Genomic DNA, 26,697 nt, shown 5'->3' on the forward strand with positions numbered 1-26,697 from the left:
AAATCTCTGCCCCTTGCACAATATATTAAAACACAATTCTCCACCTTACTAATTTTGTCATTAATCATATTCTCCAATTAATTTAAAGAATCAGTTTCCCGCCAAAGCCTTATCTTCTTAGTGAGAGAAATGGCCTTGAAGGTGCATTCCTACTCATCCCCCCTCCTAACCTTAAACTAAAGCAATACACTAGTCTTAAAGCAATACACAAGTTTAACATATGAAACAGCTACTTCATCTCTTGTCAAGCAATAACATTCGATATTAGCAGCGTTGACACATGAACCATATTAGTAAATTCTTCAAAATTAAAACAGGTCTATTCTTGGAAAATATATATGTGTTTCAGAAAAATAAGTATTATCTTGAATTGCTCCATACACCAACCTCAAAACTGTCTATCATATTTTAAAAAATGATAATGTAACTTGTATAACTTTAATCTTTTTCTTAATTCCTAAAATTGAGAAAGAATTCTGATTGGGATTCAGAGCAATTCCAAAGGATTTTGGTAAAGATGTTACAGATAAAGTTATCAAAGCCTTATCAATTTTTTTAATGGGATGAAGAAATACTGAGGCAGAAATTAACAGTTTATAAAATAAATACAAGATTTCCAAAATTAAAACTACCGTATTCCAAGGGATATTCCGATCAGAAAGAAGATAAGAAGAGACAAATTCTGCACAGCATTTTAATACAAAATTGAAGGTTGATCATACAGAAGTAATTGTGCTTAAAGAAATTGCAATTAGAATACTCCATCAGAGAAAAGTATTTCTGGCTGATAATTTTTTGTTAATGTTATTTCTGATAAAGATTCATAATCTAAGAAAATCAGAAATTGTAAATGTGGGCTAAGTAGACCCATCCAAAGATGAACATTCTCAAATTAAGTACACTTCATTATCATTCTGCACTTACTCAGATTTTTGCTCTACCTGCTCTATATCTCTGATGTATGCCTATATCTAGACAACATAGTACAACATTTCCATTATTTTCCCCCACTGTATTTGTTCTTCTTTCAAAAAAGTTGTCTGACATCTCTTTTGCAATGGAATGTTCAGTATTGCATGGACTTTGGCACCATATTTTCACTGCTAAGTCAATTTGGCTGTACAAAGCTGAATTCTAAGAAAGATAACAGTAACTGCTAGAAAGGAAGTAGGTCAAAACTAAAGAACTCAGCAAAACTTCACAGAATGCAGTGTCTTTTCAGAGTGTGCTTGAAGATGAAGCTGCTAAAGTAAGAGGAGTCAAAATGTATGTACACACATATGCGTGCGCACACATATACACACAAAATTACTGTAAATACAAGATAAATTCATCATTATGCCTACACAAAGCTTCTTGCTGAATGCAGCATTCCCCACTCTGGGGCCTTTGGCTATCATCACAATTGCTGAATCCGTTCATTTAAAATTGATTTAAGCCAGCAGTGAAGACAGTCTATGACACGAGTCGGCAACCCGTGGCTCCGGAGCCGCATGCAGCTCTTTAAGCCATCTCCTGCGGCTCCCAGTCCTCCTCCGCCATGTGCAGTTCTGGAAAAAAAAGTGGGACTAAAAAAGTTCAATCAATCAATTCAAACTGCTCACAAAAAAAACCTCCTGAAGTCTGAATTGATTGGTTGAACTTCTTTGGTTGTGGGATTGCCCACAAACCTTTTTGCTTCTTTGGACTGCAAAGGGTGGCAGCAGAGGAAGAGACAGGAGGACTGGAAAGGTGAATGGGCCCTTTTTCTACCTGCTGCGCGATTGGGGCGGCCAGTCTCAGGGTGCCCTGGGCCTGCTTCTTCCCTGCCTGACAGGTCTCCCCTTGCCCTGCTCCGCCTAGCCTGGGGAGGGGGGTCCCACTGGGGGTCTCAAAAACTTCCCCTGTCGGCCCCCGTCTTTTGGCTGTCCCCTTCTCTCAGATGGCTTGCCCGAATGAAGAGGAGCCAAAGGCAGCAGCTCTGCAAGCCTCCGCCACCCCCTTCATTCGGGCCAGACAGCTGAGAGAAGGGGGCGGTGGAGGCTTGCAGAGCTACTGCCTTCGGCTGCTTTTCTTTCGAGCCATCCAGCCTCTGCCACCCCATTCTCTCAGCTGCCTGGCCCGAACAAAGGGGGCGGTGGAGGATGGAAGAGCTTCTGTTTCGTTTGGGCCAGGCAGCTGAGAGAATGGGGCGGCAAAAGCTTGCAGAGCTGCTGCCTTCGGCTGCTTTTCTTTCGGGGCATCCAGCCTCTGCCACCCCATTCTCTCAGCTGCCTGGCCTGAACGAAGCAGCAGCTCTGCAAGCCTCCACCACCCCCTTCGTTCGGACCAGGCAGCTGAGAGAAGGGGAGGCAGAGGCTGGATGGCCTGAAAGAAAAGCAGACGAAGGCAGCAGCTCTGCAAGCCTCCACCACCCCCTTCGTTCGGGCCAGACAGCTGAGAGAACGGGGTGATGGAGGCAGGCGGATCCCCATACGGGGATGGGGACTCTTCCGGGTCCTTGCACAAATGGCGACAGGGCAGGCAGTACTCGGCAAGCAGGTGTGGGCGATGCTGCTGGCAGCAGAAGGAGATGCGAGCTGTGAAGAAAAACTCTTCGCACTCCGATTCTTCCCAGAGAGGGACTTTCATTACTTCAGAGATGTTGTTTTTATTTGGGAATTAAATTTCACATACATTCGGCAATGTTCATGCCAAAGCAGGACACGTGTGCGCAGTACCATAATCAAAGCCATGCGAGAAGCCGAGCTTAGCAAAAGCACCTCCAATGCCTTTTCCTCCAACCAAGAGGCAAAATAAAGGGCGCCCAGGGCGCGCGCTTACGCTGTTGTATGTTTGGAACCCACACGCTCCATTTGCAGTTACAGTGTCCCCGGGCAGGCTCTTTATTGCTCAGCCCACCTAACGGTATTTTGTGGGAAACCACCCTTTCCTTCCCCCCCCCACACTACTACCCTTCTCCCCCTGTGTTCGGTTGGCTTTGGAGCCACTGCTGGGCAATGCTGTTTGTGCGCTACCGACAGGTGGTGATCCTGGGAGAACCGCTCTGCCAGTCCGGAGGAAAGCGGAGGGGGCTGTCCACGGGAGGCACCACGTGGCAAGAGGTGCCGGGCGGCTGCTGTGCTGTGAGCAGTGCCTCAAGAGCTGGGCGTGGGTGGGAGTTGGAAGTTTGGCAGGAACAAAGGGAGCGCTGTGGAAAAGGGAGCTGGGCAGGCTAGGCATGTGCCAAAGCGATGACTGGGAGGATAGCAGCGAAAAGGGGACCGAGGGAGGGGCGGCGGGTTTGTGCCATTCCTGAGCTGACCAAGTCTGGAGGGCAACTCACAAGGCGTCTGGAAGCTGGCGGGTGTTGCCTGGCGGAGAGGCGGGGGTGGAAGGAGTTTGCCAGCGAGGGAGGGGAGGCAGGTGAGCAGAGCACCAGAACACCAGGGAGATTCCCACCTTGCTTGCCCCGTTTGCTGAGTTTGGTAGGGTGTGAAAGAGCAAGTGGTTGCACGTGTGAAGTCGCAGAAGATGCTAAGCCGGAGGCAACCCTCGGATTGAGCTGCAGGAGAGGCAGCAAGGGCAGGAGATGAAGCAACGGTAGCTCTCTGGAAAATCAACGGACTTGGTCCCTCTCTCTCTCTCTCTCTCTCACTCACACACACACACACACACACACACAGAGGGGGAAGGGGAGTAAAGAAGGAGGGTATCTGGCTTTAAGTGCAGGATGGCTTTAAGTGGCAGAGAGAGACAAGAGAGGCAGCAAGGGCAGGAGACGACGAGTCAGCCTATGTCTGTGCACACGCACAGACTTAAACAGAGGCTTTCAAACCTGACAAGCATACACGTGGATATCTGCAACTGGTCGTTGCAAAAAATAGGATAAAAAGGGGGGAAATGGGCGTGACTCTTTAAAGACCCCCACTTTTCCTTTCCTTCCTCCTCCTTTGGCAGTGTTGACTTCTGCTCCTCCAATCCTGGCTGCTCCTCGCGGTCCCTGCCTGCCAGCCGCTGCATTATTTGCTTGGTAGACTAGGGAGAGAGGCGCTCCCCCGCTTCTTTCCACTCCTGCCATGGCGATTTCCTCAGAGCGGGGAGCAGCCGCCTGCTCGGCAAGCCCCGAAAGCTTTCTTCCTCTCCCCGATCTTGCCTTACTTGCTCATCCTCTGATGTAGGCTTCTGCTGGGTTTCCTCAACCCCCCCCCGCCCATTTTATTTTAATCCCACCATCGCCTCCCTCTTTCGCAAAGCCTCAGAAGATTCTTCTCCCCATCGGCCTCCTCCTCCACTTCTTTGGAACCTTCACAAAAGGCAGAAAGAAGAAAGTCCCAGAGAGAGAACGCGCAGGGCGGGGGGGGGGAGAGCAGTCTTTTCTGAGGAAGGAAAACCAGGACGGCAGAGCCGTCCATACCAGAGGTGGACGGGGGCAGGGCTGGTGCATGTTTTACCTTGTTTTGTGCATGTATGTGCGTGCGCGCATGCGCACGCACATTTTGCAGCTCCCAGTTTTTGTGTGTGTGTGACGGAACCGGTTCCAAGTGGCTCTTTTGCTGTTTCAGGTTGCCGACCCCTGGTCTATGATAATAAAGTATTGGATACGTCCTAAGGAAAATGCAAGACAAAGCTTCAGACTCAGAGGAGTATAATAACATAAAGTGGAGACTAGATTCATTTGATTAAAGTCTAGGCTAGTCTATTTAACAATTTATGGCTGTGTACTTTTTTTCAAAATAATTCTGACTTTAATGAATATTATTCTCTAACAAGTGTCTTCAGTACAATTTAAAATCTTTCAGCTAAAGTCTACAGATATATATATATATATATATATATATATATATATATATATATATATATATATAAAATATTGGCATTATAATACAAAGTAATACAACAAAATATTTTCATATTTTGTGAAATATCTTTTTAATGCCAGCACATCCCATGATATACTCATAACATCTAATAATAAGTTACGTGATTTATCTGATTTTGGCTTAACATGTCATATAAACTTAGAAAGTCATGATTTACCAACAGAGCATTTCAAACAAGTTTATGAGAACCCAATGAAGATTCATGTCTGCATCATCCTACAAATCACTGCAAACAAGTCAGTCAAATACTGTAAAAACTCTTGATACTAGAACACTTTTCTCGCAATTTGCTGTTCACTCGCACTTACCCATGCCAAGTTCCTTCTGGCTGCCCATATGCTTTTCCTCATGGCTTGCCATTTACCTGACAGAATTCTGAATGGCTACTCCTGGTGTTAGCAATACTGTGGTAAGTCTTCCTAACCCTTTTGGTTCTGTCACTGCCATTTTCAGCTCTGCCACCATTATCACTTACCATCCTGGCTTCTTCTTCCAGGAGAGGCTGATTAACCATGGCCTAGGCCTGTCAGTAACTGAGCATTTCATGAAAGTATATTTTGCCCTTGTCTCTTCCTCTGGTATATTACTAAAGCCCTCTTCTAGGGCTTATTCAATAAAACATCATTAAAATGAACTTTGGCTTACAATGACATACCAGGCTAACCATACAATGTAGATAAAGACAATCATGTATCCCTCTCCCAACAAATACAGTTGTTAAGAATTCTTCATCTACAAATATATGTTTGCCAAGAATACATGATCCAAGGCATTTTCTGTATTAACCTCTCAGAAAATAGATGGACAGCTGAAATGGGCAAAGGCATTGTCTGATGAACACCCTATCCAAGAAGATTTATTTGCTGTTTCTATTCTTCATTACCAAAAAAAAGCATTTTTATTTAGACTCTGGAAAAAAAGGGCATTTGATATTTTCTTTATCTCAAGTTCGTCTATATACAGTACTGCCAACTATAATTCAAAGTCCTTTCACCATATATTTGTTTACTTACTTATAATTTGCCTTTCTATGCACTTCAAAAGGTTTAAATAAAGATCTTCCTTCATATTATTCTCATAATTTTATGAATAGGCTGAGCTGGGAGAGAGTAACTAATATTAAGAAACTCAACCAGTGAGGACAGCCTTGAATCTGGGCTTCCTCAGTCCTGGTCTAACACTGTTCTACACCACTAATTGCAGCTTAAATTGGTAGGGGGAACAGATAAAAATAAATATTACAGCAATGTTAAAACTAGCAAAGTAGTAGAGAGAATATAATCAGAGAATATAATCAACATCATTAAAGGCATGCAGAGTAATCCTCAGTCATCTGTCAATCCATCCCTTAGTTATGGAATTTTTTTTAGTCTGATGTTATTATCTTTGTCTTCAGAGCTGATAAAGGCAATAATAAAAGAACTAGATATGAGGTTTGGGGGAATATAATGCAGCATTCTGAATGAACTAGATCAGGGGTGTCAAAACTGCCGGCCCATGGGCCGGATGCGTCATCAGGAAACCACACCCACCCCATTGCCAGCAATGGCGAAAAAGCTCTGATACGTTGCGTGACGTCACATGACATCACAAGTTTGACATGTCTGAACTAGATCCATGAAAACATTGTGCTGTATGACATGAATGGATACATAGAAACAAAATGACAACAAAAAAGCAATTGGACCATTCATAGATCCACAAATAAACAAAAATGTTGACTAGTAAAAATCTGCTTAGAAAAATATCTGTTTCAAATACATGATTTAAGGCCTAAGTTTATTTATATGTTATCTGGTGAAGCAATAAATAATAAATCTAAAAGCAAATTGATGTGATTGTTTACAATAAAAGACTGGGAGAATTACAATTAATATAAAGGTGATGAGGGGTTCTGAATTTGAACAGATTATGATTTGATGCTATCCAGTGCTTTTTTTGTAAAAAAAAAAAAAAGTGCCGGAACAACCCGCCTTGCCTACCCTACAAGGTTCCATCCAAAAAAGGTGCCAGAACTCCATGTTGGGCGTTCTATGACAAAAAAAAAAGCCCTGATGCTATCAAAACAAATTGCCAGAAAAATTAAAAGTGAAAGTGAAAGAAACTGAAGTGAAAGTATGAGTTCTGCAGTAGAAGCACTAAAAATATTTATTTATTTATTTATTTATTTTTATTACATTTATATCCCGCCCTTCTCCGAAGACTCAGGGCGGCTTACAAGCTTAGCAGTAGATTAATATTTCAACAGAGTAAGTGCAAACTGGGCATAATGAAAAAATGTGGACGCTGCTTGGAACAGAATGAAAAAAGTATGTAATTATCACAGTAGTGGGTAGAGTTATTTAGCAAGAAGCATGAAAAGAAATGGTTCAAAAAATTATAAGGCACAAATGTAAGAAAGAAAATACATATTTTTATCTGCAGAAAGTATGCAATACAGGCAATAGACTTGAACTAGATGTTTTGTTACATGAAAGTGAGAGATATGTCAAGAAAAATATAAAGTAAACTGAAGTTGGGTACTTAAGAAGCATGTATAGCTGAACAAAGAATGTCCAATACAAAAATAATAAGTTGAGGTGGTTTGAAGTCATGTAGAGCAGGTGAATGAGGAACAAAAAACCAAATATACATATGAATGAAAAGTGCAAAACAAATATAGAAAAAGGAAGACTGAATGAGTGGAGAGAAAGAAAAAGACCAAGAAAGTGATGAATTCCTTAAAAAAAGAGATGAAATAAAATAAAATGTATGAATTGGTAAATCAATATGATCGAAACAAGAATTGTTGCAAGGACGGAAAAACACATAGAAGTACAATAAAAAGTGTGGGTGTAAATTAGACATACCGGTAGCTATATTTTATCTCACACCTTTTAACTTCTTCAGTTTACTATTTGTTATTCCTTTTTTGCGCTTTGTGTAACACTGCTTACCCTGAAAAGGAATTGAGTGCTGCGTGTATGTGTCGGTATACACATGTACAGTATGCATATATTCTGAGCTGTGAGATGCCCTGACAGCATTTCATTTGTGTAAGGTGTTGTTGTTAGTTGCAAAGTCGTGTCCCCGTGGACAACATTCCTCCAGGCCTTCCTGTCCTCTACCATCTTCTGGAGTCCATCTAAGCCAGGGGTCTTCAAACTTGGCCCTTTTATGACTTGTGGACTTCAACTCCCAGAATTCCTCAGCCAGCAAAGCTGGCTGAGGAATTCTGGCAGTTGAAGTCCACAAGTCATAAAAGGGCCAAGTTTGAAGACCCCTGATCTAAGCTCACGCCTACTGCTTCAATGACTCCATCCAGCCACCTCATTCTCTGGTGGCTGGATGGAGTCATTCTTCTTCTTCTCATTCTTCTTCTTTCTTCTCTTGCCCTCAACCTTTCCCAGCATGAGGCTCTTTTCTCCAGTGAGTCCTTCCTTCTCCTTAGGTGGCCAAAGTATTTGAGCTTCAGCTTCAGGATCTGGCCATCTAAAGAGCAGTCAGGCTTGATCTCTTGCATAATAAGGTAAGGCATTTCAATTCCTTCATTAAATTAAAACGACCAAAAGACCTCTTCGAATGGCAATGCTGGGCTCTAGGCTCGTTAAGGGAAAACAGCCAACTCTTTCTCCCTTCAGCAGATTCTTCACAGTTAGGAGGCCCTTGGACTCCTAACGTCCCCCATGCCTCCATCAGTCCTCAAATTTTGGGGGGGGGTCCCTGCAACCCCGCTCCAAGGAGCCACCCCTGAGCTGCCTAAAACGGGAGCAAGATTGCTTTTCGACCCTACCATCTTGCAAGAAACGGGGGAGAACACTTTCTTTTCTAAAACCAGTCTCCAAAACGTAGCATATTTACACACGGACGCAACCCCCCTCAATATTTATAGGATTCCTCTCACCACCACCACCACCACCCCACTTGCCTTTTGAGCTAAGCACTCCCGCCTGACGCTGCCGCAACCTTAAGTCAATGGCTCCCCCGATCCAGAAGCGATCGCTTTTTCGAAGGGGAGAACGAGGCCGCCTGCTTATCTCTTCGATCGCCTCCGTCGATACATTTCCTCCATTCTTCACCTCCAAGGTAACCGCAGATAGTTCGTTCCACGGAGTGAGCAAATCCAACCCACAAAGTCTTCTCTCCTCCTCCCCTCTTGCTTTCTCTACTTCCCTTCGCCCGCCGCCGGTTCCTTCGAAGCATCTTCGGTCATTTTCGAAAGCCGACAGCGGAAATAGTCGAAAAGTGGCCGGGAGGGGACGGAAAAAGAGCACGAGGAAAGACGAGTGCGAACGGAAATTAGCGAACGGGGAGAGAAGACAAGAGGGAAATCGTAGACGGGAAAAGAAGACGGGAAGACGATCGGCAGATAACGAGAACAGCCGACTCTCTTCGGAATCCGAATCCTTAGCCCCGATTTTTCCCATATAGGCAAAACTAACTTTCCCGCCCCAAATATCCATTCCGTACGGGCGTGGTGCCTTTATTATCACAAATACTTTATGGACAAAAACCAAATATATCACAATTAAGTTTATGACAATTGTTTGAAATATTTTCCTTTCACATCAGATTTGATACACGTTCATTTACAAATAGCAATCATACTTTTCTCCATACACTCTGGCCAACTTAGAAGCCTCCATTCTGATATTGGGAATTGGGTATGTCTAGTTTAATGAAGAGAAGGACTAGGGGTGACATAATAGTGTCCCAATATCTAAGGCAGGGGTCTTCAAACTTGGCCCTTTTATGACTTGTGGACTTCAACTCCCAGAATTCCTCAGCCAGTGTGCCTGGCTGAGGAATTCTGGGAGTTGAAGTCCACAAGTCATAAAAGGGCCAAGTTTGTAGATCCCTGATCTAAGGGGCTGCCATAAAGAAGAGAGTCAAGCTATTCTCTAAGCACCTGAAGGCAGGAGAAGAAGCAACGAATGGAAACTAATCAAGGAGAGAAGCAACCTAGAACTAAGGAGAAATTTCCTGACAACAATCAGTGGAACAACTTGCCTCCAGAAATTGTGGGTGCTCCAACATTGGGGATTTTAAAGAAGAAATTAGACAACCAGTTGTCTGAAATAGTAATAGGGTTTCTTGCTTGAGTAGGGGGTTGGACTCCCAAGATCTCCAAGATCTCTTCCAACTCTGTTATTCTCAGAAAACATCACAATTTCCACAGTTCGATCTTGATCCACAGATATTCTCTTGTATTACCCCACCATGTTTACTTATCCTTTGGAAAAACATAAAACTGCTCAAGATCCAAGGGGCAAATCTTGAAGCAGCTCAGCTTTGAACTCCTTAAAAGCAACAGGTAGTCTAATAATAAATTGTTTTCTTATACAGCTACTTGAGAGAAAATTTCAGGGAATACCTTGGTCAGGTTATTTTGAGTTTGAGTAAAATTTTTGAGAAAATCTGAAGTTTTTAGAAAATCTCTCTCTTCCCCCCCCTCCTCCTCCCTCCCATTTTAATAGCAAGGTATTCAAAGTGAAAATACAAATTATTTGCAAATAAATGTGTTCATTGATTACATATTTATCATTTGGCTAGCTTGATGTCTCTCAGAATATAATATAGTATACCCTGGAAACAGTACTCAAATGTAAAATAATTTCAAATCCATGTATGCATGTACATATGTATATGTATATATACAAAATGCTGACAAAACAAGTGATCAGGATCACTTCTAATATAATAAACATGTTTCCAAAATCAGAAAACATATTCTGATATTTTGAGAGGCCCTTCAAATTGTGAAATCCTAAACTATAGCTTGTTTAGCTTATATCTAAATCCAGCACTGTCTTGAATGGACACAGTCTAGTTTTGTTTTGTTCTGATGTTTCACCAGCAGCTATGATTGGCATTTCAGAGGGAAAGTGAGATGCTGCTCTGTAGTGTACCTCTCAACAGTTCACACCAACTGAAAGCCTACACCGTTACATTTATCAGGATCACTTAGAGATTATACTACATTTTTCCTTGTGTCTTCTACCTCAGAACTATAGGAAACCATGGTACCATTTTCATATGAATGTGAGGGAGTCCTAGGGTTTGAAAGTAATCATATCTCCTTGAAAACCAATTAAGCCACTGCCTATCATGACATGTACTATTGTTGCTAACTTCTTGTTCCTTGTTAATGTACAAGTTTATATAAAGCAGAGACGGGCAAACCCTTCAATATTATGATTGGTTCAATTTCTTATATTTCCACCCATAAGTGTTTTTTGATTCCTTTCCACAACAGTTTGTGAATTTAAAAAATCTAGACAATAGTGTACATATGCTTCTGCATTTTTAAATAACTCCATTGACAAATTCAGAAAACAGATTGCTGTAAAATGCAAGGCAATTCATTTGTCTCCCACTGATTTTCTGAAATCAATCTCTCCATATGGATAGACTCATAGCATGGAAGGGTTGGAAGGAATCTTGGAGATCATCTAGTCTAATTCCTAGTACAATAATTCACTATTACAATATCTCATTCAATGAAGAAAAATGGAAAAAAGACCTCCAACTAAAGAGAGGCCACTACTTCCCAAAGCAGTCTGTTCCTCTGTTGAACACCTATTGCCATTAGAAAAACTGAAATACATACCCTTTGTAATTTAAATCCGTTGTTTCTTGTCCCAGCATAACAAATTGCCTTGTTTTTTTTAATATTACAGCCCGTCAGATGCAATAAAGATATCATCATTTCTCTCCTCATGCCCAACTATTTTTTTCTCCAAAATAAACATACCCTCGGGGCCTCCAACTATGTTTCATAAATTTTTCTTCAAAATTCCCCTGGCTGCTTGGATTTCCTAATGAACATATTTGACGGAAAACAATTTGCACAATCCCTAAATGGTGTCCATAGAATCCCAAAATTAAATAAAACCATTTTAAATGTTAATTTAAAAAAATGGCTGGAATGTTAGATACTTGTTGCATTCTTGCACAAGAAGAGAGATTTTTTTAAAGAAACTGACAGGTACCTACTGCCTGAAAACAGTGCCATCTCTTGGCCTAGAATACAAAGTTCTCTACTTTGAATTGAAGGTCTTGCACTCCAATTTTTATTCATTTTATTAATTTATGTAGCTGTTCACTCAGCAAACAATTCAGGTTGGTGCGCACAATAAAATAATAATAGTGTACATTCCATAAAACCACGTAACAGAAAGGCATAAAAAGATAAACCAAAATGGAAATATACAAACACTTAAAAGTACTGGGGAAAATAAATACACTAAATGAGGCATACCACTCCTGGACCCAAGGCCTAAGGGAAGAATCAGGCCTTTTAAAGCCTTGTGGGGCTAGCCAGGCTTTGAGGAAAATGATGTTCCAAAGGATGGGAACAACGATAAAGAAGACATGTCTCCTGAGTCCTACTAAATAGTATTAACTAAGTGATGCGATCTGGAGCATCCCAATGTTGCCAGATCTTATTGAACATTCAGAAATAATAAGAGACAAATACTGTAGTCCCGCAAGGGGCCTTGTCCTGTGCCTCGAATGCTTTAATAGGTAAGAATTAAATTACACCTGGAATTATACCTGGAATTAATTTTGAATTACACCTGGAAATAAAATACTACTCAATAAAGGTTGCAGAGCTGAGGTATTACGTGGGCATCCCAGGGTATGACCATAACTAAATACTTCACTGAATTTTGGACCAGCTGAATAATCACTAAGAGCAGTCCCACGTAGAGCACATTGCATTAATTCAATCATGAGGCGACAAAGGTGAATGAGTGACCATGAGCATTGCTTGTTGATTGATGAATAGTACAGTTGGTACAGAAGTTAAAACTATAAAGATCTTCTGAGCCATGCTGCCACCTGCTCCTTCATCAAGAGATGTAAATCTAGGAGGACCCTTAAATTGTGTGCTGAGTCTGTTTGGTGCGGTTCTACCCATCCAAAATCAAAGATGGAAAAACTCTGGATCCAAGGAATGTCACAATTCACAACCAATCTGTTTTAAATGACCTGAGTCAAATGAAGTATTATTCCATCTAACTCAGCCTATTACTTAAGTTGTGTCTAAGGGTCCTAAAGATAGTTTGCATTATGGTAGCTTAAGACCTTTTAAGCAGAGCCCTACATTTATTTATTCAAAAGCAAGGCTTATGCCCTCCTTATACCTTAACTGAAGCTGACAGGATCTAAGGCTGGGATCTCAATTCATGTAAACTATATTCTCTGCTACTGAACTCTCTGTCATCCTCCTTACCAATAAATTTATATTCTCAGTGTTGTTGGTGATCAGGACATTGAAGTTAGTCAGTGCCAAGTATGAATTCCAGCTCCATATCAACTTGCTATATATATTATGTATTTTATATTTCTAAATTTTAAATCTAGTTTTCTTAAGGTTGTGTTCAAACTGCAACCTCATAATCTGAAATGATGGGGTTTTATCTGTTTTGCTATATTCTTAAAAGAAATTCCAGCTGGATCATTTAAAGCCCAGACATCCGAGAATGTTTACCATCAAAGAGCCAAAACACAAATTCAGTGTCTACTTGGCATGTTCATGACATATATTTTATGAGTTGTGTGATCATATAAATCAGTTAAATAAACAAAATAAATGATAAAAATAATATTATAACAAAACAGGCTGTTAAGTCTAATATTTTTGAATATAAAACATATTTAAGGTTAACAAATTTTGGCAGATAAATTATTCACCTTTTGCGAAGCTGGAAAAGTCAAATAAAGAAAACATAATGCTATTTAGGGAAAGCACTGTTAATGCCCATATTAAACGTGAACAAGCAGTATTATGCAGATGCTAGAAAACAAATGATGGAAAAACTGGAAACCAATCACTATGAAGAAGAGTTAAAAAACTAGGTATATTTACCCTGTAGAAAATATGATTGAGCAATATGATCTCGAAAGTGTTGTCACATAGGAGTGGATATCTTCAACCTTAGGGACCACCCTGCTCATACTATAAAATCATCAAGAGGGGCTATATTTACAACCACTGGTGGAATTCAGCCAGTTCACATCACTTCAGCAGAACTAGTAGCTAATTTTTTGTTGCCCAGGCCCAGAATGGACTTCAGAAGCGGCATCCACACAGAGAACTGGTTGTTCACATATTTGAATCCCACCGCTGCTTACATCCCCAAATGAAGGATGTGTGGAATAGACGTCAGGTCTTTCAATGGTAAGCCAAACTTTACACAACAGTCTTGTCCTAGAGATATATTTAGCCCTTGTTGTCTTCTTTTAAAGAAGGTCTTTGATGCCACAAAGGCTTGCCAGGAAAGGAGTAAGAATTCTTAAAATAGGAAATTGTTAAGGAAGGAGTATTATAAGTTTTCAGCCTCAAGTTATTTATAAAGTTTGATATAGTGCACCACACTAGAAAACCATGAGTTCTAGTCCTGTATTAGCCATGAAAGCCAGCTGGGTGACCTTGGGCCACTCACTCCCTCACTTAGTCCAGCTCACCTCACAAGGCTGTTGTTGTGGGGAAAATAGGAGGATGAAGATGTGTGGGATATGTTTGCTGCCTTGAGTTACTTGTAAAAATAATAAAGGCAGGAAACAAACAAACAAATGCAAGATTAACCAATCTAAATACATAAATAAAAGAAAAGCTATTGATGATTATTGTTGATTTTGACTGTGTATGTTATATTTTGAGATTGTTGTTTGAGATTGCTATGGCCTACTGAGAATTTAAATTGTGGAAATAAATACTTATTCTATCTTTTTTACTTTCTCTGCAAAAAAACTGGTAAAAAGGAAAAGATGAAATGGTTGCAGAAGGTGGGGGGGGCAAGTTAAGCCAAGAGCCTTCCATCTGGAAACACCTCAGCACATGACTCAGTCAGAAAAATATAAAAAGTTCCTTATACTTGCTAAGCTGATGCAAAGCAGGGCAAACCAGAAGCAGAATAGTGAACACCAAGGGCATGATTTCATCTTGCTTATTAACTGCAGTCACAAAGCAAAGTCTGAATTGCTGCTTTCTTTTCTTCTCTCCCTCAACTGTTCCATTAGCTGTGGATGGGAAAGAACACAATAATAACAATCAAGTGGATGCCCTCAAGGAAAAAGGAGGGAGAAGATTCAAATAGTTTTTTGAAAGAAGAAAAAGAGAAATCTAATGGCCATACATTCAATAAATGTGATACAAAGGCTCTACTTCCCTGATATGCCCATCATTGATTATCATTGGTATTATTTGCTAACCTTCTCGTTATCATTAACATTCCATTCCCTCCCACAATAGCAAATTTTGGCCAGGATCCTCAGAATTACTTTAGGCATACCCAAATATTTAGTTGTATTGCTAAAATGTTTATTTTTATTAAGAAGATTTATATGTCTCGTACGCTTTTCATGACTCTAGGTGGTTTTAAAATACAAGAACAATAAACCACTAAAATGTAAAGCTATATACAGTTAGAGTGTCAAAACACTCTACTTCTTGAGATGCATTTCTAGCAAAATCCAAGAAGGTACACCATTAAAGCAAACCTGGAGGTAGCTTGATCCTAATTGCATGCATAGCTTCTTACAGTTCATGAGTATCTTGGCTTGGGCTCAGAAGGCAATGACGTCCCACATTTTTCTAAAAATTCAAGTTGGCTAACTTAAGATTTCTGCCCTAGTTTTAAGCCTGCCACAGGACCTTGAAGTAGGGTCAAGAGAAAGTAATTGGCTCAGAGTCACCAACTAACTCAAAATCTATAGTTTCTCCTTTCAGAGCATGTCTTCTGTTTCAAAAATGAAGAAACTGAGACTTCCCTAAGTAGGAGTCCTCTTATCTGTATGGAACCAATTTTCATAAACTTCAATCAACAATGATCGTGATGGGAGGTCTAGCCAAGCATATGTAGGAGGCTAGTTTGATTACACAAAAGCTGGCTGCTCTTGGAGAATCTTGAACTGCCTTCTCCCCAAGTTCTCAGCTAGGAGCCAATTTCATGAGTCTGCTCTTTAAGATCCTTTGAACTGAATTTTCCAAATCCACATATGGAAACTTCAGAAGGAAAGAATGTGTGCCATCCCTCAACCCCACAACTGGAAATTGTTTTGTAGTCTTTGAATCCCAGCCCATTCTCTTTGGTTACAGACTGTTGTATCACCCTATATCAGGATTCAGACACAGGCATTTGAACAAATGTCTGTACATTCAGACACATGGGAATGATTGGAGAACCAGCATATAACTTTCTATATGTTTCTCTTCCTCTCTCCTAGGACAGAGTGAAGAAAAAATGTAGCACAGATTTCTTTGAGAAAAAATGTAGCACAGATCTACTAAGATACCTGCCTAAACAGACAAAAAACTTTAATATTTTAATTCTCTAGAAAGCATCTGAAAAAGATGGTTGCATTTTAATTTGGAGCAGGAATGGAGGTACAGTTTCTTCTGTCTCTTTTTATGGCTCCCAAGATCTTCCCACCAGAACAGCATCTAACAGCAATGCAATCGCCTGCTAATTGTCTATGAAAAATAGGCAGTTTTGTGCACCAAATGTTTTTGTGCAACTACTGAAATGGAAAAAATAGGTCCAGAATCCCTTCCCCTTCGGAATACCAATCTGACATTAGTTTTTTTTTACATTATAAAGGTATGTTTACAAACTAACAATTATTGTCAATATATTAACTTAAAACATTTATATTACCATTCTTTCTGAAATGCAAATTCTGTTCACATTTCTTTTCCACAGTCTATTTTCTAAAATGGTATCAAGATGACAATGGCCCTATTTCTACAGATATGTTCTCATCTGAATTTATATAGGCAATGACAGAATTACTTGACAGAATGTCCTTCTCTTCACTTTCCCAAGACCTTCCAAAGACTAGCAAATCAGATAAGAGGCAAGTTATCAAGATTCTCCCAAAGCTGCAAGTTTTTGCATGTGGATCATTAACAGTTCGTTATATTTATATTCTCACATCAGACACATTCTGAAATGTGGTCAACATAGTACATTTGACAACACAGGACTGAGTTCTTCAGAAGCTTTTCTGCTGACAGCAAAGCACAGATTATTGCTTTCCAAATGAACTCATAGAGCTGTTTTTTTCAACCTTGGCAACTTTAAGATGTGTGGACTTCAATTCCCAGAACTCCTTAGCTGACTAGGGAATTCTGGGAGTTGAAGTTCGCACATCTTAAAATTGCTAAGAAAGACTGTATATAATCCTCTTGTCCACCCTGGAAATCTTGAGATATGTTAGATATGACAGACCTCTCAATCCTGAATTTTGAAATTGCACTACACATTAGAGAACACTAACTCAGATTTTGAAGTTCATTCAGACTTTGAAGAAAGAAAACTTTAACCATCAACTGTTCTTTCCTCTGCAAACTCTTCCATGCCTCTTTATCATCCACCAGATTCTGAGAGTGATTCAGTGCTAGACAAGTCTTACTTCCTTATTATAAACTATAGATGGTATTTGAAAAATTAACATGGAAAATGTTCAAATACCACTAAATGTAGCTCGTTCTATTAGACAACCTTGAAACTATAGGTGTAAAATTACAGTTACGGTATTGTATCTGGCTCAATAGCAATCGCTCACTCATTGCAATTACAATAAAGCAGACATGTCAAACACAAGGCCCGGGGGCCGGATTCGGCCCGCGAAGTGGTTTCATGCGGCCCGCGAAGCCATCCTGGAAACAGTGAGGGAACGGCCCCCACTGCCTTGGCCCTGGCCCAGAGACCCTCCTTCTGCCAGAGACCCTCAGATCTGTCCCACTCCTGCCCAGGCCCCCATAGGCACCCTTGATGCGAACGATGTACAGTAGAGCTGACCACGCCCACCCAGTAGGCCATACGCACTCTAGCCACGCCCACCCAGTAGGCCACGCCCACCCTGGCCATACCCACCTGGCCCCTTGAGGGCAACCGCAATGCTGATGTGGCCCTCCATGAAATTGAGTTTGACACCCCTGCAATAAAGTATCCCTACATGTAAATATTCAGATGTAAGCTCAATCAAGTTCAATGAGATATACTCCCATTTTAAATGTTCTTATAGCACTGGGATCTAATGAATGTTCCAGCTGCTTTCCACTCTGCTTAGCCACAGTTTGTTTAAACAACTTCCCAAATATGATTTAAAAACCACAATACACTCATGACCTACAGATGGCTCAGGTGTTCAAATGACTTGCAGAATAAAGTATCATGTTGGAGGAGGCTTAATGTCTACCAAAGAAGAACAATATCTTGACTCCTTTTCAATTTTGATACATTGATGTGAGGATCTAGTTCTTCAAGAATGTATGCGTTCAGTGGTCCCACATTCAATTCTGCATTTCCAGATTATCAGACAGAGAAATATCTTCTCTTGAAACTGCGAAGAATATCCTGAAGTACAAATTGCGAGGTAATCTGAAATAAGTCACCCAGGAGTTGATTTATATAAAGCAGTTTCTTAATATGCCATGCTATTGTACATAAATAAAATTAATTTAGAGTTTAATTTCCCAATAAGAGAAAATAGGAATCCCCCTCCCCCAGCTAATGCTAAACCTAGAGTAGCCTTTCAACCAAAAAAGAGACTCATCAATAGTATTAAGCAATTTAGGAAGTTACAATAAAGTTTTTGACTAAAGTCTAGAATCAGGTCATAGCACAAATTATAAAAATGAAAGTTAGCACATTAAAAAACACAATTCGCTGTATAAATAGCAGTTCTCCTTCACATATACAATTTTCAAAAGCCTGCTTCTAACACATAATCTATTTCTCTCTTGCTACATAACACCAAAAATCTCTATCACTGATCACCTATTTGGTCTGAGTCTTCATAATTTGAATCAGGAGCAGTTATGTGCAACATGAGCTTCTTTCCAAATCATTTCTACCACAGTTCATAATTACTTCATAGAAGGTGAAAATATGTTAAATATGTGAAGATATTTATGACATCTTCCTACCTCTTCTAACAATCTGCACAAAAGTAACTCAAGCGGATGGGTAGATGGTTGATTAATGGTATACATGGAGTGGCTTTGAGTTTTAGGACTACTAAGTTCTGAGAATTTACCTTGTTTAATTCCGGAGAGGGGGCACTGCTCCAGAAAGACCTGGTGCCCAATTGGGGCATCCTTCTGGTTTCATGTGCAGGAGGACATTTGAAAAACTTTAAGTTACATACCAGTTGTGTCCATTCCTATACTAGGAGGCCCTTCATTTACTTATTCACCCACTGGTCACTTTCCATATGAATTACTTTACTATAATGAGCTCTACATTAACCTGTCATTGAAGAGCATCTGATGGCTTCAGCTGGTGTGGGCAGTTATGTGCACATCTAGATTAACACGTGTTATATCAGTGCTCCACTAGCTGCACTGCCAGATACTTCGAAATGCAGTTCAAAGTGCTAATAATGATTTGTAAAGCCCTACATTGTATGGGGCTAGGTTATTTGAGGGACTTCCTCTCCTCAGTCACCAATGCCATTAAGTCCAGCAGGAAGGGCATGGTGCAGGTCCCTCCGTGAAGGAATAATCTTATATGACCCAGGAGAAGAGCTTTTCCTGCCACGGCACCCACATTTTGGAAACATCAATCCTGACATCAAATTGGCCATGACTCTTATAGTATTGGCTTTCTGGAAGAATCTGGGAATACAGTAATGTGGGTATTGTAAAGTGCAAACAACCAGATCCACATGTGAAAAATTAAATTAGCTACTTTACTGCTTATCTCTATTTCACAGGAATCTTCCCAGACAGGCATTTACAGCTAGGCCAGACTAGATAAGATTCAAGAGCAAGCAGAGGGTGGGTGGGGCGTGTCAGACCTTGGCCTCTTGTGCCTCAGTCTTTCTCTGACAGGTAGGGGGTTTATAAAGTGGCTATATTACTAAGGAAACTAAACTGGTCTCCTGAAAGTTATGTTTTATGATTTTACTGTTTTTAATTACCTGTTGTACTGTTCTTTGTGTATTTAACTTTGTACACCATCCAGAACTACGGACATGAGATGGCTATATAAATGTACTAAATAAATAAATTGATTGTAATGTTTTGCAGTTTTTACCATAAATTTGGATGGTCTTTGGAACCCAGTTAGTCAAACAGCACATCAGATGCTATTGTTGGTTTGGGGGCATCAGTTAAACTTTCAAAATTCTGAAAACCCAAGGACTAAATCTATCATCCAATTCAAAACAGGAAATCTCTATACAAGGTGTTCCGATGGATGACTATCCAGTTTCTGATTACATATCTGTGAAAAAGAGAAACCACAATCTTTAGAGGCAACTATACTTGCTTTTTTTCTGCCTCTGAATCAATGTTGACTTCTGGTGACTGCCTGGATTAGTTCTTGGCAGTTTTCTGGACAACATTTTCAGAAGTGGTTTGCCACTGCATTCTTCCAAGGCTGAGAGTGACTAGCCCAAAGAACCCAGTTGGCTTCATGCCCAAAGCAGGACTAGAACCCACAGTTTTCCAGATAAGACACCGTAGTGCCTAAACCACTACAATCTTTTACTTACTATAAGATTATGCCATTGGAATGTTCTTCCTAATGTTTAACCAAAATCCATTTATTATTTGAAGAACCAAATGCCAGGAATGGAACAGAACACTCAAGTATCTAAACATTTGTCATTTTTTTATTAATTTATTTCTGTATTAATCTGAAACATCAATTTCCAATGCAGTTTACATCTGGAAAGAAGGGATAGATAAGAAAGATAGGCAATATTTTAACTATTATAAAAAAGCAGAGCTATAGAAAATGGGGCACTGCCATGGCGGAAAGTTGGAAAGATGCTACTAATGCCAACCATGTTATTACAAATAACACAGAGGGTATTGAGAAGCCTCACCCTATAAATACTGTATTTATAATATTTATTTCTAACCTATCCCAGATTTTTTTCCCATTTACAACCAAACACTCATAGATATGGAGATTGCTTTCTAATATAGATGGCTCTACTAAAGTCCACCCTGCACATACAGCAACAATGGGCATTTGTATTTATAGGACTGGGAAAACATGTCTGTTAATTCCATAAAATACTCCCACTTTCTAGTTTCACAGACCCTTTTCTCTTCCTTAGGCTGAAAGTAAGTTCCTAGATTTTAAATTCAATTGATTAATTCTTGGATGATTGTTTGGGTGGATGTTCTTAACAATCAGATCAAGTTCAGTTGTTGTAACTGGGGTTGTTTTTGAGCACACACACAGACACCCATTTAAACAGGCAAAAAGTGACACACACACTGAATGTTTATGAGACAATCTTGATGTTTCTCCATTTCATTCCTTTGCAATGTAAACAGACCAAAGTTAAATAAGTTAAAGTTGTGAATTTGTGCCAAATGTTGCTTTCTTCCCCATGATTCATTTTCCCTTGGGTTACAGTTTTTAGACTGCTAGTTTGTGGATAGGGACTGACCTCTTTCATTGATCTTATGAAAGTGGTCCGGGGAGCCTTTTTAGATGAAAAGCAGTGTAAATGTACTATAAATAATAAATAAAAGCTCCAAGTTATCTGTGCTCTAAAAATAAGCCAGTCCACAAGAGCAATTGAATTCAATAGCCTGTCTCGTGTCAGTCACACCAATGAGTTTTGTGTCAACAGTATAGACTAGTTAGTACATATTAACCCAGTTTTCTTTGAGCTGTACCACTTCAGATTGCATTTAGAGCCTTACATGACTGAATGCCCAAACATAGATTGACTTTCTCAATGAGACGTAAGGACATATCTCTCAAATACTATTCACCAACTCTATAATTATGTTGATCCAGGTAAGAGCTGTCAGTTCTGATTAGCCCACAACAGCATTTTAGTCCATTCATGAGAATTCTAAGATACTTTTAAAAATATGTAGTGTTTAACAACTTATTTATTTTACCAAGAATACTTAAGAGTACTTGAAGAATTAGAGCTTTAACATTTTATAACAAAAGAATCAATTCAAAAGAGTTCTATTTCCAAGCTTAGAACAGCAGTCTTTTTCTAACAGCATAACTCCGACAAATTCCATAACTCTGCTGATCAGGGGCACCAGTTGCAACACATGCCCATGTCATCTTACATTTGGACTACTGCAACTCACTCTACATGGGGCTACCTTTGAAGATCATCCACAAGATTCAACTGATCAGAATGGAATAGCCCAATTAATAACAAGCTCAACTTATTTTGCTCATATAATACTTCTACTACAGGATCCGCACTGATTGCAAATTGGTTTCTGGATACAACTGTAGGTGCTGTTTGTCACCTTTAAAGTCATTCATGTCAGGACTTGGATATATGCAAGATCACCTTCCCCTTGTGGAATCTATTCATTCAACAAGAGAGAGAGAGAGAGCAGCTTGCTGCAGATTCCTATGGTGAGGATGTCAACATCAAGGACTCCCAAGACCCCCATCTCAGTAATAGCCCTTCTTTTCTAAAAAAAAAAACCCCCTATTCTGGCTTTATTCCAGAAGATCATGAAAACTTTTCTGTTTAGGGCAGCCTATATGTAGTGAAAGAAAGAATATTCTCTCAAAAAGATGACATCATGTGTTAGTGAGAAGAGTGATCCAATTTTTTTTCAGTGGGGAGGAAGACTATATATTTTTGATTTCTATTACCATATTGAGAATAATAAAATTATTCTCAATATGGTAATGGAAATTAAAAATATATAGAGGCATACTGAAAAGACGTTCTTCAGAAGAGGAAGTAGTACTCTAGGTCAGTATTTGGAAAGAGATTGTCTGGAAACCTATACATACTGCTTTGTTCTTTGTCATGGAAGCAAAATCAGGAGAGCAGTGGAAGAGATTGTTAAGACTGTAGATTAGTAGCAGGAGAGAGGCTTTGCATACAGAAAGTCAAACTCAGTCTCTGTCATCTCCGGAAAGAGATTGTTGTTTGATCTCCTGAGAAATCACTGCCAATCCCAACAAACCAACTTTTCCTTTACTGGATAACAATTCCCATCACTCAGCCATCTTTATCAATACAAGTGCTGTTTGTAAATACCAGGAGATATAACTCCAAATAGCTGGAGGGCTTTAAATTGAGAAGATGGCTATGACGGGGGTGGGGGGTGGAAAGCATACTGATCTGACCTACACAGAACAACCTTTTCTGATTGGAGAAAAAGCAAATTCCTAAACATCTTTCCAAATATGATGGAGATGAGATGAGATGAGATGACAGAGAGACAAGTTTTTAAAAAGTAAAGAGCAGAAAGCCAACAAATGCTGTGGAAAATTTAATTGTTTCAGTGATACAGAACGTGGATGAAGCAGAAATAGAACAGAACCAGTAGAATCTATCCAGGGAATAAAGATCCCAAAAGTAACCATTCAGAAGATGAAAAAGGAAAATGGCAGCAGGGAGGAGTACAAATATAGCCAAATAGTAAAAGTAAGGCACAACCAGCCAAAAATAAATAAATACATCTTGGAATTCAAGAATTGTTTGAAATGTTTGCTGTTTTATAAGACACCATGAGTTCTGGCACATCATAAGAAAATATGAAGCAAGAGTGTGTTTGTTTTAACTTTGGCCTGTTTCCTGTCTCAGTCTACTCTTCCAGTCTACTGTTCTAGTTCTTTTACAAGGAAATGTGGTAAATCTTACTTAGCTACATAAGCAATGAAATATTTCTTTGTGTGCAGACCTCCAAATAACCTCCATGGCAGAACAAGTCTAAGTTAGTCCAAAAATGCATAAAGGTTTGGTTGAGTTAATGCATTCATTCCCCCATCATGGTTTGCTAAATAAATTCAGCTAAGATGCTGAATTGTGGCCCAGTATGACTCATAAAACCATTTTTTGGCAATGCTGATATAAAAAACGATGTGCATATATTTGGGGGGTGGGGATGGGTAAACTATGGTCTTTCAGGGCAGAAATCTTCAGACCATCTCAGAGAAAGAGCTGCTCAACTTGCATTTAAAACCTCCAGTAGCAAAGCTCTCATAACTCTAGGAGGCAGCTTGGTTGGGGTAGATTTGGAGGAGATTTGCAAAGAACAGAAGAAATTTGCTTTAAATTGTTTAAAATCATACTTCTCTACAACTGTTTTTCTATACAGATATTATTGCTTAAATGTCTTCAGTCATATGCTTTGGTAGTTCTGTTAAGTATGGAATTTTATAATGATGCCAATATGTTGTCAATTATTTAAATATCCATGGAATGTTTGCCTTTAGCAAAGGCTGTTGAGGAAGGGATGTGATGTTACTTCTTCATATCTCTCTTCCTTTGTATAACAATTACAGCCTTGGCACTTCCCCTATTTCAAAACTGCTATGTTCTATTGCAAAAGAGTGCCTGTAGGGTCTTTACACTTTGAATGTCTTCCTTTCTCTTATCTTGTACCCTTATCATATGGAAAATCCTTCTTTCTGTAGGTGGAGTCTTCTACTGGTGTTTGCACATGCTTAATCTACTTTTGATCAATATCTAGAGTATGTCATCTTGGGGCTTGGCTGATGTCTAGGTGCAAAAGATTAATCACCCCCTGGAGCCTTATTGCTGTAGAAAAATAAAACAACTGTTGAATCCTCTCCAAATGTTGATTGGGGTGAGTTTTCCACCAGAGCTTTAACATAGTATATGAATGCATTCCATTTGATTGGTTTGTAATGCAAAGGTTTTTAAAACCCCATGAATGGGTTGATTCAGCAACCAAGGGTATTCTACAAATCCAGCCACTGAGTAGTTTGAGGGAGCAAATAAGATAACATCATGGTTTAAGGTTCTCAGAAAAGAAACACAAAACAAATTTGATATATTTATATTATTTTCTATTATACACTTTCAGAAGCATATATAAAACTCCAGCTCAATTGTGAATATTACCACAATGTTAATTAACAGAACCCCTTCCCCACATCTCCTACTGCAGAAGGAAGATGCAGAAATAAATAAATAAATAAATAAATCCAGAGATTTTAAAGATAAATAGCATTTTCTTTATATTTCTTTAAATATAAAATGTATCACAATCATTTTGGCTGATACTTCTCAGAGTTAGTCTTCTGTAATTCTGAAATGATTTCTAGTCCTCTTTGGTAGCTGGTATGCATGTAATAATTCTGTAATAATAATAATTCATAACAACAACAACAACAACAATTCTTAAACAAAAACAGAAAATGCCAGGTTTGATTTTTCTCACTTTGAAATTTTTCCTGAAAGTCCACTTGGTTGGAGGGGAAAAAAAATAAGTGAAAAAGAATCACTACGGCTTCAAGTTGAACCCAAAGCACTAGATAATAACATCAAATTTAAATTTATGTAAATAAATACAAATTTAATAAATAACCTAACTCCTGAGTAAAGAAATACCAAAAATGATGAGTCTAATTAAACTACATACACATATTAATGGATTCAGCAGGAGCAGAGATTGACTCAACAGCCGTACCTTAAGCAAGTTCAAGCAGGGATCTCATGAATGATCAACGCACTCATCTTTCCTCTGGCCTGTGCTTGGAGAAAACTTTAAAAACCATTCAAATCCTGAACCGAAAATCAGGAGCACCCTTCACGCACCTTCGCCAAGGGGAAAAAGAGAGACAGGCACTTCAGGATCAGGCTGCCTGAATCCACGAAACTAGATACGAAGCAGCCCCTTACAAGGCCACAGAATCTTAAAAATCTTAAATCTCACGCACAAAGGTTTTGCAATGGGTGAAGCAGCAAAGGGGCAAGGGGGTGGGGGAGGGCAGGAGACGTTCAGGGCTTTATGCCAGTGTTTCCCAACCTTAGGAACTTGAAGATGCGTGGACTTCAACTCCCAGAATTCCCCAGCCAGCTGGCTGGGGAATTCTGGGAGTTGAAGTCCACGCATCTTCAAGTTCCTAAGGTTGGGAAACGCTGCTTTATGCCACACCAGTTCCTTTCAGACAAGCATTTGATGTCTTTTTTGCATTAGACAAAAAATAGCCAGAGTACAGTTTGTACGAGAGACGCTCCCAGAGAGGAGAAAAAAAAAACACCACACGGACGGAACATACACTGTAAAGGGGCAAGCATCCGACCACATCCTTCCACATCTATGATCGCCGCTTCCAGCCGCCGCCCGATGCCTACTCCTTCCTCTCCCTTCTCTCTCGGCACTTCGCCGAAGTCGGGAGACTCTGGAAAAAAAAAAGACGCTCAACTCTAGCAATCCTAACAGTCGCGCGGATTCCCACCACCACCACCACCACCTCGCAACGCCTGACTCCGCAGCTTCCTTCCTTCCTAGCCTCGGAAGTATGTGAAGCATTCCCCTTTCCGGAGGGGAGAAACTCCCATCGTGCAAAAAAATCCAGACGCTGCCCAAAATAAAAGGCTCGCAACTGATTCGGATCAGAAAACCCTCCTCCGGCTTTCCGAAGCTCCCCAGCCAGCACGAACGGCAGAAGCCATATCTAGCCGTCTCCGCCTGTGCCAAACTGCCCTTTCCGCCCTGTCCAGAACGAGCAAGCAGAAGTAACCGAAAGAAAGAAAAATCTCCTCCGCTCTTACCTAAGCATTTACAAGGGACTGCGGGGGAAGAGTAGCAACTTTATGCGGCGCTCCCCGACAGAGAGTAAAGAAAGGTTGGCCGGACGAAGTGAGTCGCTGCCCGCAGGCTCCTGCAGCATTGTTCCCACTTCCAGAGTGCAAACAAGGACTACTGTATCATAACCAATGCTCAGTGCATTGTGGGAAGCGAAGCTTTGAAATGGGAGGAAAATGGCAGGAGGCGCCCCCTAGTGGGGATCAAAAGAGGGATGCTAGGCAAGGAGAGTGCAAAACTTGGCTTGAAACTAAACATTAAGAAAACCAAGATCATGGCATCCGGCCCTCTCAATTCCTGGCAAATAGATGGGGAAGAAATGGAGGTAGTGACAGATTTTAT

At 40.1% G+C, this 26,697-nt stretch overlaps 1 protein-coding gene across 1 annotated transcript in view; it reads right to left on the bottom strand.

Moving 5' to 3' along the window:
- The window catches only part of EXTL3 (exostosin like glycosyltransferase 3), a 149,358-nt gene extending 122,898 nt beyond the window's left edge, over nt 1-26,460 (bottom strand). The window contains exons 1-3 of the mRNA XM_083348419.1: nt 26,322-26,460; nt 25,826-25,948; nt 25,234-25,361 (exon numbers count right to left, since the gene is read on the bottom strand). The gene's annotated coding sequence lies outside the window, so the exon portion shown is untranslated. The remainder of the gene's footprint in view (nt 1-25,233; nt 25,362-25,825; nt 25,949-26,321) is intronic.
- Nucleotides 26,461-26,697: the final 237 nt, after the last annotated feature.

Source organism: Vipera ursinii (assembly GCF_947247035.1).
Source record: "Vipera ursinii genome assembly, chromosome: 1".
Taxonomy (NCBI): Eukaryota; Metazoa; Chordata; class Lepidosauria; order Squamata; family Viperidae; genus Vipera; species Vipera ursinii.